The sequence below is a fragment of the Carassius gibelio genome, chromosome B3, assembly GCF_023724105.1.
Source record: "Carassius gibelio isolate Cgi1373 ecotype wild population from Czech Republic chromosome B3, carGib1.2-hapl.c, whole genome shotgun sequence".
NCBI classification, from domain to species: domain Eukaryota; kingdom Metazoa; phylum Chordata; class Actinopteri; order Cypriniformes; family Cyprinidae; genus Carassius; species Carassius gibelio.
Window position 1 is genome coordinate 49,440,944 of NC_068398.1, and position 13,665 is coordinate 49,454,608.

The following is a 13,665-nucleotide window of genomic DNA, read 5'->3' on the forward strand; positions in this document are numbered from 1 at the left end:
ACACAGGCCTCCACCACCCGGAAAACAAAACACGAACACTCCGCGCACACGCCACAGCAAACTTGAGCTGACGCAAACATTCACTCAGCACCCTTTGTCTTCTTTTAACACTAGACGACTCGCAAAGCTGTTCACTCTCAAAAGGGGCTACGGACGCTGCTCCACGCATGCGTCAGTGGACACGTTTGCTAAATTCTGCGCTTGCCGACATGGCTGCGAAAAGCTTCCTTCGTCCCTGGGTGGGCTCGAACCACCATCCTTTCGGTTAACAGCCGAACGCGCTAGCCTATTGCGCCACAGAGACTGACGGTGCATGCTCGTATGGGTAACGTTCAAAAAAGAATTCGAAGCTGGGCGCGTCTCACAGGATGGCTGCAGCACTGGTCCTGCGTCAGCAAATTGAGGTCAAGAGAACGACACCCGTTGGGAGGGGCCAGAGAGAGCCAAAGGACACGCCCAACGTGGGGCTCGAACCCACGACCCTGAGATTAAGAGTCTCATGCTCTACCGACTGAGCTAGCCGGGCTGCGGTGGTCGAAAGATCAAGGCTGACCGCTGTTTTGATAAGTGCCAAACATTTCATGCGCAAAACGGAGCCTCGCTTCCAACACAGGCTTGACGAAACATCTCACGGGTAAGGTTGGACTTAAGCCTAGCGGTAGGTTTAGAGCAGTGGCGTCCCAACTCGATCCTGGAGGTTCCTTGTCCTGCCGAGTTTGGATCCAAGCACAAAGAAACACACCTGAAGCTGTGTGTTGCAGGCAGGTCTGATGGAGCTGGCTGGAGCGAAACTCTACCTGACAGGGGCCCTCCAGGACAGAGTTTGGACACCCCTGGCTTAGACTGTTCTCTGTTTGTTTTAGCCACGCCTGTTGCTGGGGAATACAGATTGAACGAGCAGAGCTCTTGTCCAACAGCCTGAAAGGCTACTAGTTCAGCCAACTCATCAAACGTTCCAGGTATGGAGTTCTGTCCCGCTGTGTGAATACAGTTTGCAAACTCCGACAGCATGTGATTGGAAAGCCAATTTGGTGGCATTTTGTGGCGCTCCAAGAGGGAGATTTGATCAGGACCTCCCTAGACCACACAGGCCTCCACCACCCGGAAAACAAAACACGAACACTCCGCGTACACGCCACAGCAAACTTGAGCTGACGCAAACATTCACTCAGCACCCTTTGTCTTCTTTTAACACTAGACGACTCGCAAAGCTGTTCACTCTCAAAAGGGGCTACGGACGCTGCTCCACGCATGCGTCAGTGGACACGTTTGCTAAATTCTGCGCTTGCCGACATGGCTGCGAAAAGCTTCCTTCGTCCCTGGGTGGGCTCGAACCACCATCCTTTCGGTTAACAGCCGAACGCGCTAGCCTATTGCGCCACAGAGACTGACGGTGCATGCTCGTATGGGTAACGGTCAAAAAAGAATTCGAAGCTGGGCGTGTCTCACAGGATGGCTGCAGCACTGGTCCTGCGTCAGCAAATTGAGGTCAAGAGAACGACACCCGTTGGGAGGGGCCAGAGAGAGCCAAAGGACACGCCCAACGGGGGGCTCGAACCCACGACCCTGAGATTAAGAGTCTCATGCTCTACCGACTGAGCTAGCTGGGCTGCGGTGGTCGAAAGATCAAGGCTGACCGCTGTTTTGATAAGTGCCAAACATTTCATGCGCAAAACGGAGCCTCGCTTCCAACACAGGCTTGATGAAACATCTCACGGGTAAGGTTGGACTTAAGCCTAGCGGTAGGTTTAGAGCAGTGGCGTCCCAACTCGATCCTGGAGGTTCCTTTTCCTGCCGAGTTTGGATCCAAGCACAAAGAAACACACCTGAAGCTGTGTGTTGCAGGCAGGTCTGATGGAGCTGGCTGGAGCGAAACTCTACCTGACAGGGGCCCTCCAGGACAGAGTTTGGACACCCCTGGCTTAGACTGTTCTCTGTTTGTTTTAGCCACGCCTGTTGCTGGGGAATACAGATTGAACGAGCAGAGCTCTTGTCCAACAGCCTGAAAGGCTACTAGTTCAGCCAACTCATCAAACGTTCCAGGTATGGAGTTCTGTCCCGCTGTGTGAATACAGTTTGCAAACTCCGACAGCATGTGATTGGAAAGCCAATTTGGTGGCATTTTGTGGCGCTCCAAGAGGGAGATTTGATCAGGACCTCCCTAGACCACACAGGCCTCCACCACCCGGAAAACAAAACACGAACACTCCGCGTACACGCCACAGCAAACTTGAGCTGACGCAAACATTCACTCAGCACCCTTTGTCTTCTTTTAACACTAGACGACTCGCAAAGCTGTTCACTCTCAAAAGGGGCTACGGACGCTGCTCCACGCATGCGTCAGTGGACATGTTTGCTAAATTCTGCGCTTGCCGACATGGCTGCGAAAAGCTTCCTTCGTCCCTGGGTGGGCTCGAACCACCATCCTTTCGGTTAACAGCCGAACGCGCAAGCCTATTGCGCCACAGAGACTGACGGTGCATGCTCGTATGGGTAACGGTCAAAAAAGAATTCGAAGCTGGGCGCGTCTCACAGGATGGCTGCAGCACTGGTCCTGCGTCAGCAAATTGAGATCAAGAGAACGACACCCGTTGGGAGGGGCCAGAGAGAGCCAAAGGACACGCCCAACGTGGGGCTCGAACCCACGACCCTGAGATTAAGAGTCTCATGCTCTACCGACTGAGCTAGCCTGGCTGCGGTGGTCGAAAGATCAAGGCTGACCGCTGTTTTGATAAGTGCCAAACATTTCATGCGCAAAACGGAGCCTCGCTTCCAACACAGGCTTGACGAAACATCTCACGGGTAAGGTTGGACTTAAGCCTAGCGGTAGGTTTAGAGCAGTGGCGTCCCAACTCGATCCTGGAGGTTCCTTGTCCTGCCGAGTTTGGATCCAAGCACAAAGAAACACACCTGAAGCTGTGTGTTGCAGGCAGGTCTGATGGAGCTGGCTGGAGCGAAACTCTACCTGACAGGGGCCCTCCAGGACAGAGTTTGGACACCCCTGGCTTAGACTGTTCTCTGTTTGTTTTAGCCACGCCTGTTGCTGGGGAATACAGATTGAACGAGCAGAGCTCTTGTCCAACAGCCTGAAAGGCTACTAGTTCAGCCAACTCATCAAACGTTCCAGGTATGGAGTTCTGTCCCGCTGTGTGAATACAGTTTGCAAACTCCGACAGCATGTGATTGGAAAGCCAATTTGGTGGCATTTTGTGGCGCTCCAAGAGGGAGATTTGATCAGGACCTCCCTAGACCACACAGGCCTCCACCACCCGGAAAACAAAACACGAACACTCCGCGTACACGCCACAGCAAACTTGAGCTGACGCAAACATTCACTCAGCACCCTTTGTCTTCTTTTAACACTAGACGACTCGCAAAGCTGTTCACTCTCAAAAAGGGCTACGGACGCTGCTCCACGCATGCGTCAGTGGACATGTTTGCTAAATTCTGCGCTTGCCGACATGGCTGCGAAAAGCTTCCTTCGTCCCTGGGTGGGCTCGAACCACCATCCTTTCGGTTAACAGCCGAACGCGCAAGCCTATTGCGCCACAGAGACTGACGGTGCATGCTCGTATGGGTAACGGTCAAAAAAGAATTCGAAGCTGGGCGCGTCTCACAGGATGGCTGCAGCACTGGTCCTGCGTCAGCAAATTGAGATCAAGAGAACGACACCCGTTGGGAGGGGCCAGAGAGAGCCAAAGGACACGCCCAACGTGGGGCTCGAACCCACGACCCTGAGATTAAGAGTCTCATGCTCTACCGACTGAGCTAGCCGGGCTGCGGTGGTCGAAAGATCAAGGCTGACCGCTGTTTTGATAAGTGCCAAACATTTCATGCGCAAAACGGAGCCTCGCTTCCAACACAGGCTTGATGAAACATCTCACGGGTAAGGTTGGACTTGAGCCTAGCGGTAGGTTTAGAGCAGTGGCGTCCCAACTCGATCCTGGAGGTTCCTTTTCCTGCCGAGTTTGGATCCAAGCACAAAGAAACACACCTGAAGCTGTGTGTTGCAGGCAGGTCTGATGGAGCTGGCTGGAGCGAAACTCTACCTGACAGGGGCCCTCCAGGACAGAGTTTGGACACCCCTGGCTTAGACTGTTCTCTGTTTGTTTTAGCCACGCCTGTTGCTGGGGAATACAGATTGAACGAGCAGAGCTCTTGTCCAACATCCTGAAAGGCTACTAGTTCAGCCAACTCATCAAACGTTCCAGGTATGGAGTTCTGTCCCGCTGTGTGAATACAGTTTGCAAACTCCGACAGCATGTGATTGGAAAGCCAATTTGGTGGCATTTTGTGGCGCTCCAAGAGGGAGATTTGATCAGGACCTCCCTAGACCACACAGGCCTCCACCACCCGGAAAACAAAACACGAACACTCCGCGTACACGCCACAGCAAACTTGAGCTGACGCAAACATTCACTCAGCACCCTTTGTCTTCTTTTAACACTAGACGACTCGCAAAGCTGTTCACTCTCAAAAGGGGCTACGGACGCTGCTCCACGCATGCGTCAGTGGACATGTTTGCCAAATTCTGCGCTTGCCGACATGGCTGCGAAAAGCTTCCTTCGTCCCTGGGTGGGCTCGAACCACCATCCTTTCGGTTAACAGCCGAACGCGCAAGCCTATTGCGCCACAGAGACTGACGGTGCATGCTCGTATGGGTAACGGTCAAAAAAGAATTCGAAGCTGGGCGCGTCTCACAGGATGGCTGCAGCACTGGTCCTGCGTCAGCAAATTGAGATCAAGAGAACGACACCCGTTGGGAGGGGCCAGAGAGAGCCAAAGGACACGCCCAACGTGGGGCTCGAACCCACGACCCTGAGATTAAGAGTCTCATGCTCTACCGACTGAGCTAGCCTGGCTGCGGTGGTCGAAAGATCAAGGCTGACCGCTGTTTTGATAAGTGCCAAACATTTCATGCGCAAAACGGAGCCTCGCTTCCAACACAGGCTTGACGAAACATCTCACGGGTAAGGTTGGACTTAAGCCTAGCGGTAGGTTTAGAGCAGTGGCGTCCCAACTCGATCCTGGAGGTTCCTTGTCCTGCCGAGTTTGGATCCAAGCACAAAGAAACACACCTGAAGCTGTGTGTTGCAGGCAGGTCTGATGGAGCTGGCTGGAGCGAAACTCTACCTGACAGGGGCCCTCCAGGACAGAGTTTGGACACCCCTGGCTTAGACTGTTCTCTGTTTGTTTTAGCCACGCCTGTTGCTGGGGAATACAGATTGAACGAGCAGAGCTCTTGTCCAACAGCCTGAAAGGCTACTAGTTCAGCCAACTCATCAAACGTTCCAGGTATGGAGTTCTGTCCCGCTGTGTGAATACAGTTTGCAAACTCCGACAGCATGTGATTGGAAAGCCAATTTGGTGGCATTTTGTGGCGCTCCAAGAGGGAGATTTGATCAGGACCTCCCTAGACCACACAGGCCTCCACCACCCGGAAAACAAAACACGAACACTCCGCGTACACGCCACAGCAAACTTGAGCTGACGCAAACATTCACTCAGCACCCTTTGTCTTCTTTTAACACTAGACGACTCGCAAAGCTGTTCCCTGTCAAAAAGGGCTACGGACGCTGCTCCACGCATGCGTCAGTGGACATGTTTGCTAAATTCTGCGCTTGCCGACATGGCTGCGAAAAGCTTCCTTCGTCCCTGGGTGGGCTCGAACCACCATCCTTTCGGTTAACAGCCGAACGCGCAAGCCTATTGCGCCACAGAGACTGACGGTGCATGCTCGTATGGGTAACGGTCAAAAAAGAATTCGAAGCTGGGCGCGTCTCACAGGATGGCTGCAGCACTGGTCCTGCGTCAGCAAATTGAGATCAAGAGAACGACACCCGTTGGGAGGGGCCAGAGAGAGCCAAAGGACACGCCCAACGTGGGGCTCGAACCCACGACCCTGAGATTAAGAGTCTCATGCTCTACCGACTGAGCTAGCCTGGCTGCGGTGGTCGAAAGATCAAGGCTGACCGCTGTTTTGATAAGTGCCAAACATTTCATGCGCAAAACGGAGCCTCGCTTCCAACACAGGCTTGACGAAACATCTCACGGGTAAGGTTGGACTTAAGCCTAGCGGTAGGTTTAGAGCAGTGGCGTCCCAACTCGATCCTGGAGGTTCCTTGTCCTGCCGAGTTTGGATCCAAGCACAAAGAAACACACCTGAAGCTGTGTGTTGCAGGCAGGTCTGATGGAGCTGGCTGGAGCGAAACTCTACCTGACAGGGGCCCTCCAGGACAGAGTTTGGACACCCCTGGCTTAGACTGTTCTCTGTTTGTTTTAGCCACGCCTGTTGCTGGGGAATACAGATTGAACGAGCAGAGCTCTTGTCCAACAGCCTGAAAGGCTACTAGTTCAGCCAACTCATCAAACGTTCCAGGTATGGAGTTCTGTCCCGCTGTGTGAATACAGTTTGCAAACTCCGACAGCATGTGATTGGAAAGCCAATTTGGTGGCATTTTGTGGCGCTCCAAGAGGGAGATTTGATCAGGACCTCCCTGGACCACACAGGCCTCCACCACGCGGAAAACAAAACACGAACACTCCGCGTACTCGCCACAGCAAACTTGAGCTGACGCAAACATTCACTCAGCACCCTTTGTCTTCTTTTAACACTAGACGACTCGCAAAGCTGTTCACTCTCAAAAGGGGCTACGGACGCTGCTCCACGCATGCGTCAGTGGACACGTTTGCTAAATTCTGCGCTTGCCGACATGGCTGCGAAAAGCTTCCTTCGTCCCTGGGTGGGCTCGAACCACCATCCTTTCGGTTAACAGCCGAACGCGCTAGCCTATTGCGCCACAGAGACTGACGGTGCATGCTCGTATGGGTAACGGTCAAAAAAGAATTCGAAGCTGGGCGCGTCTCACAGGATGGCTGCAGCACTGGTCCTGCGTCAGCAAATTGAGGTCAAGAGAACGACACCCGTTGGGAGGGGCCAGAGAGAGCCAAAGGACACGGCCAAAGTGGGGCTCGAACCCACGACCCTGAGATTAAGAGTCTCATGCTCTACCGACTGAGCTAGCTGGGCTGCGGTGGTCGAAAGATCAAGGCTGACCGCTGTTTTGATAAGTGCTAAACATTTCATGCGCAAAACGGAGCCTCGCTTCCAACACAGGCTTGACGAAACATCTCACGGGTAAGGTTGGACTTAAGCCTAGCGGTAGGTTTAGAGCAGTGGCGTCCCAACTCGATCCTGGAGGTTCCTTGTCCTGCCGAGTTTGGATCCAAGCACAAAGAAACACACCTGAAGCTGTGTGTTGCAGGCAGGTCTGATGGAGCTGGCTGGAGCGAAACTCTACCTGACAGGGGCCCTCCAGGACAGAGTTTGGACACCCCTGGCTTAGACTGTTCTCTGTTTGTTTTAGCCACGCCTGTTGCTGGGGAATACAGATTGAAGGAGCAGAGCTCTTGTCCAACAGCCTGAAAGGCTACTAGTTCAGCCAACTCATCAAACGTTCCAGGTATGGAGTTCTGTCCCGCTGTGTGAATACAGTTTGCAAACTCCGACAGCATGTGATTGGAAAGCCAATTTGGTGGCATTTTGTGGCGCTCCAAGAGGGAGATTTGATCAGGACCTCCCTGGACCACACAGGCCTCCACCACGCGGAAAACAAAACACGAACACTCCGCGTACTCGCCACAGCAAACTTGAGCTGACGCAAACATTCACTCAGCACCCTTTGTCTTCTTTTAACACTAGACGACTCGCAAAGCTGTTCACTCTCAAAAGGGGCTACGGACGCTGCTCCACGCATGCTAAATTCTGCGCTTGCCGACATGGATGCGAAAAGCTTCCTTCGTCCCTGGGTGGGCTCGAACCACCATCCTTTCGGTTAACAGCCGAACGCGCTAGCCTATTGCGCCACAGAGACTGACGGTGCATGCTCGTATGGGTAACGGTCAAAAAAGAAATCGAAGCTGGGCGCCTCTCACAGGATGGCTGCAGCACTGGTCCTGCGTCAGCAAATTGAGGTCAAGAGAACGACACCCGGTGGGAGGGGCCAGAGAGAGCCAAAGGGCACGCCCAACGTGGGGCTCGAACCCACGACCCTGAGATTAAGAGTCTCATGCTCTACCGACTGAGCTAGCCGGGCTGCGGTGGTCGAAAGATCAAGGCTGACCGCTGTTTTGATAAGTGCCAAACATTTCATGCGCAAAACGGAGCCTCGCTTCCAACACAGGCTTGACGAGACATCTCACGGGTAAGGTTGGACTTAAGCCTAGCGGTAGGTTTAGAGCAGTGGCGTCCCAACTCGATCCTGGAGGTTCCTTGTCCTGCCGAGTTTGGATCCAAGCACAAAGAAACACACCTGAAGCTGTGTGTTGCAGGCAGGTCTGATGGAGCTGGCTGGAGCGAAACTCTACCTGACAGGGGCCCTCCAGGACAGAGTTTGGACATCCCTGGCTTAGACTGTTCTCTGTTTGTTTTAGCCACGCCTGTTGCTGGGGAATACAGATTGAAGGAGCAGAGCTCTTGTCCAACAGCCTGAAAGGCTACTAGTTCAGCAAACTCATCAAACGTTCCAGGTATGGAGTTCTGTCCCGCTGTGTGAATACAGTTTGCAAACTCCGACAGCATGTGATTGGAAAGCCAATTTGGTGGCATTTTGTGGCGCTCCAAGAGGGAGATTTGATCAGGACCTCCCTGGACCACACAGGCCTCCACCACCCGGAAAACAAAACGCGAACACTCCGCGTACACGCCACAGCAAACTTGAGCTGACGCAAACATTCACTCAGCACCCTTTGTCTTCTTTTAACACTAGACGACTCGCAAAGCTGTTCACTCTCAAAAGGGGCTACGGACGCTGCTCCACGCATGCTAAATTCTGCGCTTGCCGACATGGCTGCGAAAAGCTTCCTTCGTCCCTGTGTGGGCTCGAACCACCATCCTTTCGGTTAACAGCCGAACGCGCTAGCCTATTGCGCCACAGAGACTGATGGTGCATGCTCATATGGGTAACGGTCAAAAAAGAATTCGAAGCTGGGCGCGTCTCACAGGATGGCTGCAGCACTGGTCCTGCGTCAGCAAATTGAGGTCAAGAGAACGACACCCGTTGGGAGGGGCCAGAGAGAGCCAAAGGACACGCCCAACGTGGGGCTCGAACCCACGACCCTGAGATTAAGAGTCTCATGCTCTACCGACTGAGGTAGCCGGGCTGCGGTGGTCGAAAGATCAAGGCTGACCGCTGTTTTGATAAGTGCCAAACATTTCATGCGCAAAACGGAGCCTCGCTTCCAACACAGGCTTGATGAAACATCTCACGGGTAAGGTTGGACTTAAGCCTAGCGGTAGGTTTAGAGCAGTGGCGTCCCAACTCGATCCTGGAGGTTCCTTGTCCTGCCGAGTTTGGATCCAAGCACAAAGAAACACACCTGAAGCTGTGTGTTGCAGGCAGGTCTGATGGAGCTGGCTGGAGCGAAACTCTACCTGACAGGGGCCCTCCAGGACAGAGTTTGGACACCCCTGGCTTAGACTGTTCTCTGTTTGTTTTAGCCACGCCTGTTGCTGGGGAATACAGATTGAACGAGCAGAGCTCTTGTCCAACATCCTGAAAGGCTACTAGTTCAGCCAACTCATCAAACTTTCCAGGTATGGAGTTCTGTCCCGCTGTGTGAATACAGTTTGCAAACTCCGACAGCATGTGATTGGAAAGCCAATTTGGTGGCATTTTGTGGCGCTCCAAGAGGGAGATTTGATCAGGACCTCCCTAGACCACACAGGCCTCCACCACCCGGAAAACAAAACACGAACACTCCGCGTACACGCCACAGCAAACTTGAGCTGACGCAAACATTCACTCAGCACCCTATGTCTTCTTTTAACACTAGACGACTCGCAAAGCTGTTCACTCTCAAAAGGGGCTACGGACGCTGCTCCACGCATGCGTCAGTGGACATGTTTGCTAAATTCTGCGCTTGCCGACATGGCTGCGAAAAGCTTCCTTCGTCCCTGGGTGGGCTCGAACCACCATCCTTTCGGTTAACAGCCGAACGCGCTAGCCTATTGCGCCACAGAGACTGACGGTGCATGCTCGTATGGGTAACGGTCAAAAAAGAATTCGAAGCTGGGCGCGTCTCACAGGATGGCTGCAGCACTGGTCCTGCGTCAGCAAATTGAGGTCAAGAGAACGACACCCGTTGGGAGGGGCCAGAGATAGCCAAAGGACACGCCCAACGTGGGGCTCGAACCCACGACCCTGAGATTAAGAGTCTCATGCTCTACCGACTGAGCTAGCCGGGCTGCGGTGGTCGAAAGATCAAGGCTGACCGCTGTTTTGATAAGTGCCAAACATTTCATGCGCAAAACGGAGCCTCGCTTCCAACACAGGCTTGACGAAACATCTCACGGGTAAGGTTGGACTTAAGCCTAGCGGTAGGTTTAGAGCAGTGGCGTCCCAACTCGATCCTGGAGGTTCCTTGTCCTGCCGAGTTTGGATCCAAGCACAAAGAAACACACCTGAAGCTGTGTGTTGCAGGCAGGTCTGATGGAGCTGGCTGGAGCGAAACTCTACCTGACAGGGGCCCTCCAGGACAGAGTTTGGACACCCCTGGCTTAGACTGTTCTCTGTTTGTTTTAGCCACGCCTGTTGCTGGGGAATACAGATTGAACGAGCAGAGCTCTTGTCCAACAGCCTGAAAGGCTACTAGTTCAGCCAACTCATCAAACGTTCCAGGTATGGAGTTCTGTCCCGCTGTGTGAATACAGTTTGCAAACTCCGACAGCATGTGATTGGAAAGCCAATTTGGTGGCATTTTGTGGCGCTCCAAGAGGGAGATTTGATCAGGACCTCCCTAGACCACACAGGCCTCCACCACCCGGAAAACAAAACACGAACACTCCGCGTACACGCCACAGCAAACTTGAGCTGACGCAAACATTCACTCAGCACCCTTTGTCTTCTTTTAACACTAGACGACTCGCAAAGCTGTTCACTCTCAAAAGGGGCTACGGATGCTGCTCCACGCATGCGTCAGTGGACACGTTTGCTAAATTCTGCGCTTGCCGACATGGCTGCGAAAAGCTTCCTTCGTCCCTGGGTGGGCTCGAACCACCATCCTTTCGGTTAACAGCCGAACGCGCTAGCCTATTGCGCCACAGAGACTGACGGTGCATGCTCGTATGGGTAACGGTCAAAAAAGAATTCGAAGCTGGGCGCGTCTCACAGGATGGCTGCAGCACTGGTCCTGCGTCAGCAAATTGAGGTCAAGAGAACGACACCCGTTGGGAGGGGCCAGAGAGAGCCAAAGGACACGCCCAACGTGGGGCTCGAACCCACGACCCTGAGATTAAGAGTCTCATGCTCTACCGACTGAGCTAGCCGGGCTGCGGTGGTCGAAAGATCAAGGCTGACCGCTGTTTTGATAAGTGCCAAACATTTCATGCGCAAAACGGAGCCTCGCTTCCAACACAGGCTTGACGAAACATCTCACGGGTAAGGTTGGACTTAAGCCTAGCGGTAGGTTTAGAGCAGTGGCGTCCCAACTCGATCCTGGAGGTTCCTTGTCCTGCCGAGTTTGGATCCAAGCACAAAGAAACACACCTGAAGCTGTGTGTTGCAGGCAGGTCTGATGGAGCTGGCTGGAGCGAAACTCTACCTGACAGGGGCCCTCCAGGACAGAGTTTGGACACCCCTGGCTTAGACTGTTCTCTGTTTGTTTTAGCCACGCCTGTTGCTGGGGAATACAGATTGAACGAGCAGAGCTCTTGTCCAACAGCCTGAAAGGCTACTAGTTCAGCCAACTCATCAAACGTTCCAGGTATGGAGTTCTGTCCCGCTGTGTGAATACAGTTTGCAAACTCCGACAGCATGTGATTGGAAAGCCAATTTGGTGGCATTTTGTGGCGCTCCAAGAGGGAGATTTGATCAGGACCTCCCTGGACCACACAGGCCTCCACCACGCGGAAAACAAAACACGAACACTCCGCGTACTCGCCACAGCAAACTTGAGCTGACGCAAACATTCACTCAGCACCCTTTGTCTTCTTTTAACACTAGACGACTCGCAAAGCTGTTCACTCTCAAAAGGGGCTACGGACGCTGCTCCACGCATGCTAAATTCTGCGCTTGCCGACATGGCTGCGAAAAGCTTCCTTCGTCCCTGGGTGGGCTCGAACCACCATCCTTTCGGTTAACAGCCGAACGCGCTAGCCTATTGCGCCACAGAGACTGACGGTGCATGCTCGTATGGGTAACGGTCAAAAATGAAATCGAAGCTGGGCGCGTCTCACAGGATGGCTGCAGCACTGGTCCTGAGTCAGCAAATTGAGGTCAAGAGAACGACACCCGTTGGGAGGGGCCAGAGAGAGCCAAAGGACACGCCCAACGTGGGGCTCGAACCCACGACCCTGAGATTAAGAGTCTCATGCTCTTTTTTTTTTTTTTTTTTTTTTTTTTTATTAAGAAATTTCAATCAATAAAATACAATAGATTAAGCACAATCAATAGAAATACAGAACATCGTCTTTACACATCTCTACATTACACCTCTTTCCTTTACATAGATAATTTAAAAAACTCTTCCACTTTCTGGCAACTTCCACATTAAATCGTTTAAAACACAACAGACTTTTGGGGTAAAAACATCATAAAAAGAGTCTAACATATTCACACCTTTAAAGTACACATACAGTCTTTCGATATATAATTCTGTTTTTCTTTTAAACACACTCCAAACATCCAACACAATTTTTTCTTTTTTAGCCACAGTTCTTCTGTCCCATATTGCACTTTTCATTAGCATTACACACAGATTAATGAAACTTTTGTTTTTACACTTTTTTCCCCAACCAAACATCACAACTCTATTCCATTCCATTATATTTTCATCCCACTCCTCAGTCACATCTTTAATTAAACATTTACATTTCCTTAAAAAGTCCTCTAGGTCTCTACAATGTAAAAACATATGTAAAATCCCCTCTTCCTCTTCCTGGCACACTTTACACAGAGCATTTTCTTCCATTCCTATTTTATTTAAAATTACATCAGTAAAAAACACTTTATGCCTTATAAAATACTCCAAACATTCCAATTTGGTTTCCACACATTTCCCCGTCATGTTTCTCCATATACACTCTTTTTTTAAATCTTTGAATTTCTGCACCCAGTATCCATTTACAATCGGCTCTTTAAAAACATAATCTCTAAAAGCACAATAAATCATTTTCACAGTACATTCCTTAAAATCATAATTTTTTTCCCCAAACTTCACATGAATACATTTCTCTTTTGGCTCTCCTTCCATACTTTCTATTCTTTTTATCCACTCTTTAGGTATTGCATTTTTAATGATTTCATATTTATTTTTTATTTCTTGTTCACTGTAATCCTCTTTTGCCTCCTCCATTGCATCTACAATAAATTGTGTCGGTAAAAACCCTTCTTTAAATTCATACAAAACATCTCTCACTCTTGTTATCCCCACATCCATCCATTTCTTTAAAAACAATTCTTTGTCTTGTTTTAAAATGTTTTTGTTTAAAAACAGAGGTTGATTTAAAATGTTTTCTCTCCCATGTGGATCATACTCAACTTTGTCTAAAAATTTTCCCCAGGCACTAAACATTTCCCTATAAAACTCTGGTAAGCACTCTGTCATCCAATTCTTAGTTTTCATCCATAAAATCCCATCCCCCATGTTAAAATCCCCACATTTGTT

General features: G+C 51.3%; 23 non-coding genes across 23 annotated transcripts; all 23 read right to left on the reverse strand.

Moving 5' to 3' along the window:
- Nucleotides 1-230: 230 nt before the first annotated feature.
- On the reverse strand, nucleotides 231-304 carry trnan-guu (transfer RNA asparagine (anticodon GUU)). Its single transcript has one exon. It is a non-coding gene; the product is annotated as a tRNA-Asn (tRNA).
- Nucleotides 305-453: 149 nt separating this feature from the next.
- On the reverse strand, nucleotides 454-526 carry trnak-cuu (transfer RNA lysine (anticodon CUU)). Its single transcript has one exon. It is a non-coding gene; the product is annotated as a tRNA-Lys (tRNA).
- Nucleotides 527-1,314: 788 nt separating this feature from the next.
- On the reverse strand, nucleotides 1,315-1,388 carry trnan-guu (transfer RNA asparagine (anticodon GUU)). Its single transcript has one exon. It is a non-coding gene; the product is annotated as a tRNA-Asn (tRNA).
- Nucleotides 1,389-1,537: 149 nt separating this feature from the next.
- On the reverse strand, nucleotides 1,538-1,610 carry trnak-cuu (transfer RNA lysine (anticodon CUU)). Its single transcript has one exon. It is a non-coding gene; the product is annotated as a tRNA-Lys (tRNA).
- A 788-nt stretch (nucleotides 1,611-2,398) lies between these two features.
- On the reverse strand, nucleotides 2,399-2,472 carry trnan-guu (transfer RNA asparagine (anticodon GUU)). Its single transcript has one exon. It is a non-coding gene; the product is annotated as a tRNA-Asn (tRNA).
- A 149-nt stretch (nucleotides 2,473-2,621) lies between these two features.
- Nucleotides 2,622-2,694, reverse strand: trnak-cuu (transfer RNA lysine (anticodon CUU)). Its single transcript has one exon. It is a non-coding gene; the product is annotated as a tRNA-Lys (tRNA).
- Nucleotides 2,695-3,482: 788 nt separating this feature from the next.
- On the reverse strand, nucleotides 3,483-3,556 carry trnan-guu (transfer RNA asparagine (anticodon GUU)). Its single transcript has one exon. It is a non-coding gene; the product is annotated as a tRNA-Asn (tRNA).
- A 149-nt stretch (nucleotides 3,557-3,705) lies between these two features.
- Nucleotides 3,706-3,778, reverse strand: trnak-cuu (transfer RNA lysine (anticodon CUU)). Its single transcript has one exon. It is a non-coding gene; the product is annotated as a tRNA-Lys (tRNA).
- Nucleotides 3,779-4,566: 788 nt separating this feature from the next.
- trnan-guu (transfer RNA asparagine (anticodon GUU)) lies at nucleotides 4,567-4,640 on the reverse strand. The gene has a single exon. It is a non-coding gene; the product is annotated as a tRNA-Asn (tRNA).
- Nucleotides 4,641-4,789: 149 nt separating this feature from the next.
- On the reverse strand, nucleotides 4,790-4,862 carry trnak-cuu (transfer RNA lysine (anticodon CUU)). The gene has a single exon. It is a non-coding gene; the product is annotated as a tRNA-Lys (tRNA).
- Nucleotides 4,863-5,650: 788 nt separating this feature from the next.
- On the reverse strand, nucleotides 5,651-5,724 carry trnan-guu (transfer RNA asparagine (anticodon GUU)). The gene has a single exon. It is a non-coding gene; the product is annotated as a tRNA-Asn (tRNA).
- A 149-nt stretch (nucleotides 5,725-5,873) lies between these two features.
- On the reverse strand, nucleotides 5,874-5,946 carry trnak-cuu (transfer RNA lysine (anticodon CUU)). The gene has a single exon. It is a non-coding gene; the product is annotated as a tRNA-Lys (tRNA).
- Nucleotides 5,947-6,734: 788 nt separating this feature from the next.
- On the reverse strand, nucleotides 6,735-6,808 carry trnan-guu (transfer RNA asparagine (anticodon GUU)). Its single transcript has one exon. It is a non-coding gene; the product is annotated as a tRNA-Asn (tRNA).
- Nucleotides 6,809-6,957: 149 nt separating this feature from the next.
- trnak-cuu (transfer RNA lysine (anticodon CUU)) lies at nucleotides 6,958-7,030 on the reverse strand. The gene has a single exon. It is a non-coding gene; the product is annotated as a tRNA-Lys (tRNA).
- Nucleotides 7,031-7,800: 770 nt separating this feature from the next.
- Nucleotides 7,801-7,874, reverse strand: trnan-guu (transfer RNA asparagine (anticodon GUU)). The gene has a single exon. It is a non-coding gene; the product is annotated as a tRNA-Asn (tRNA).
- A 149-nt stretch (nucleotides 7,875-8,023) lies between these two features.
- trnak-cuu (transfer RNA lysine (anticodon CUU)) lies at nucleotides 8,024-8,096 on the reverse strand. Its single transcript has one exon. It is a non-coding gene; the product is annotated as a tRNA-Lys (tRNA).
- Nucleotides 8,097-8,866: 770 nt separating this feature from the next.
- On the reverse strand, nucleotides 8,867-8,940 carry trnan-guu (transfer RNA asparagine (anticodon GUU)). Its single transcript has one exon. It is a non-coding gene; the product is annotated as a tRNA-Asn (tRNA).
- Nucleotides 8,941-9,089: 149 nt separating this feature from the next.
- trnak-cuu (transfer RNA lysine (anticodon CUU)) lies at nucleotides 9,090-9,162 on the reverse strand. Its single transcript has one exon. It is a non-coding gene; the product is annotated as a tRNA-Lys (tRNA).
- A 788-nt stretch (nucleotides 9,163-9,950) lies between these two features.
- On the reverse strand, nucleotides 9,951-10,024 carry trnan-guu (transfer RNA asparagine (anticodon GUU)). The gene has a single exon. It is a non-coding gene; the product is annotated as a tRNA-Asn (tRNA).
- A 149-nt stretch (nucleotides 10,025-10,173) lies between these two features.
- On the reverse strand, nucleotides 10,174-10,246 carry trnak-cuu (transfer RNA lysine (anticodon CUU)). The gene has a single exon. It is a non-coding gene; the product is annotated as a tRNA-Lys (tRNA).
- Nucleotides 10,247-11,034: 788 nt separating this feature from the next.
- trnan-guu (transfer RNA asparagine (anticodon GUU)) lies at nucleotides 11,035-11,108 on the reverse strand. The gene has a single exon. It is a non-coding gene; the product is annotated as a tRNA-Asn (tRNA).
- Nucleotides 11,109-11,257: 149 nt separating this feature from the next.
- trnak-cuu (transfer RNA lysine (anticodon CUU)) lies at nucleotides 11,258-11,330 on the reverse strand. The gene has a single exon. It is a non-coding gene; the product is annotated as a tRNA-Lys (tRNA).
- A 770-nt stretch (nucleotides 11,331-12,100) lies between these two features.
- On the reverse strand, nucleotides 12,101-12,174 carry trnan-guu (transfer RNA asparagine (anticodon GUU)). The gene has a single exon. It is a non-coding gene; the product is annotated as a tRNA-Asn (tRNA).
- Nucleotides 12,175-13,665: the final 1,491 nt, after the last annotated feature.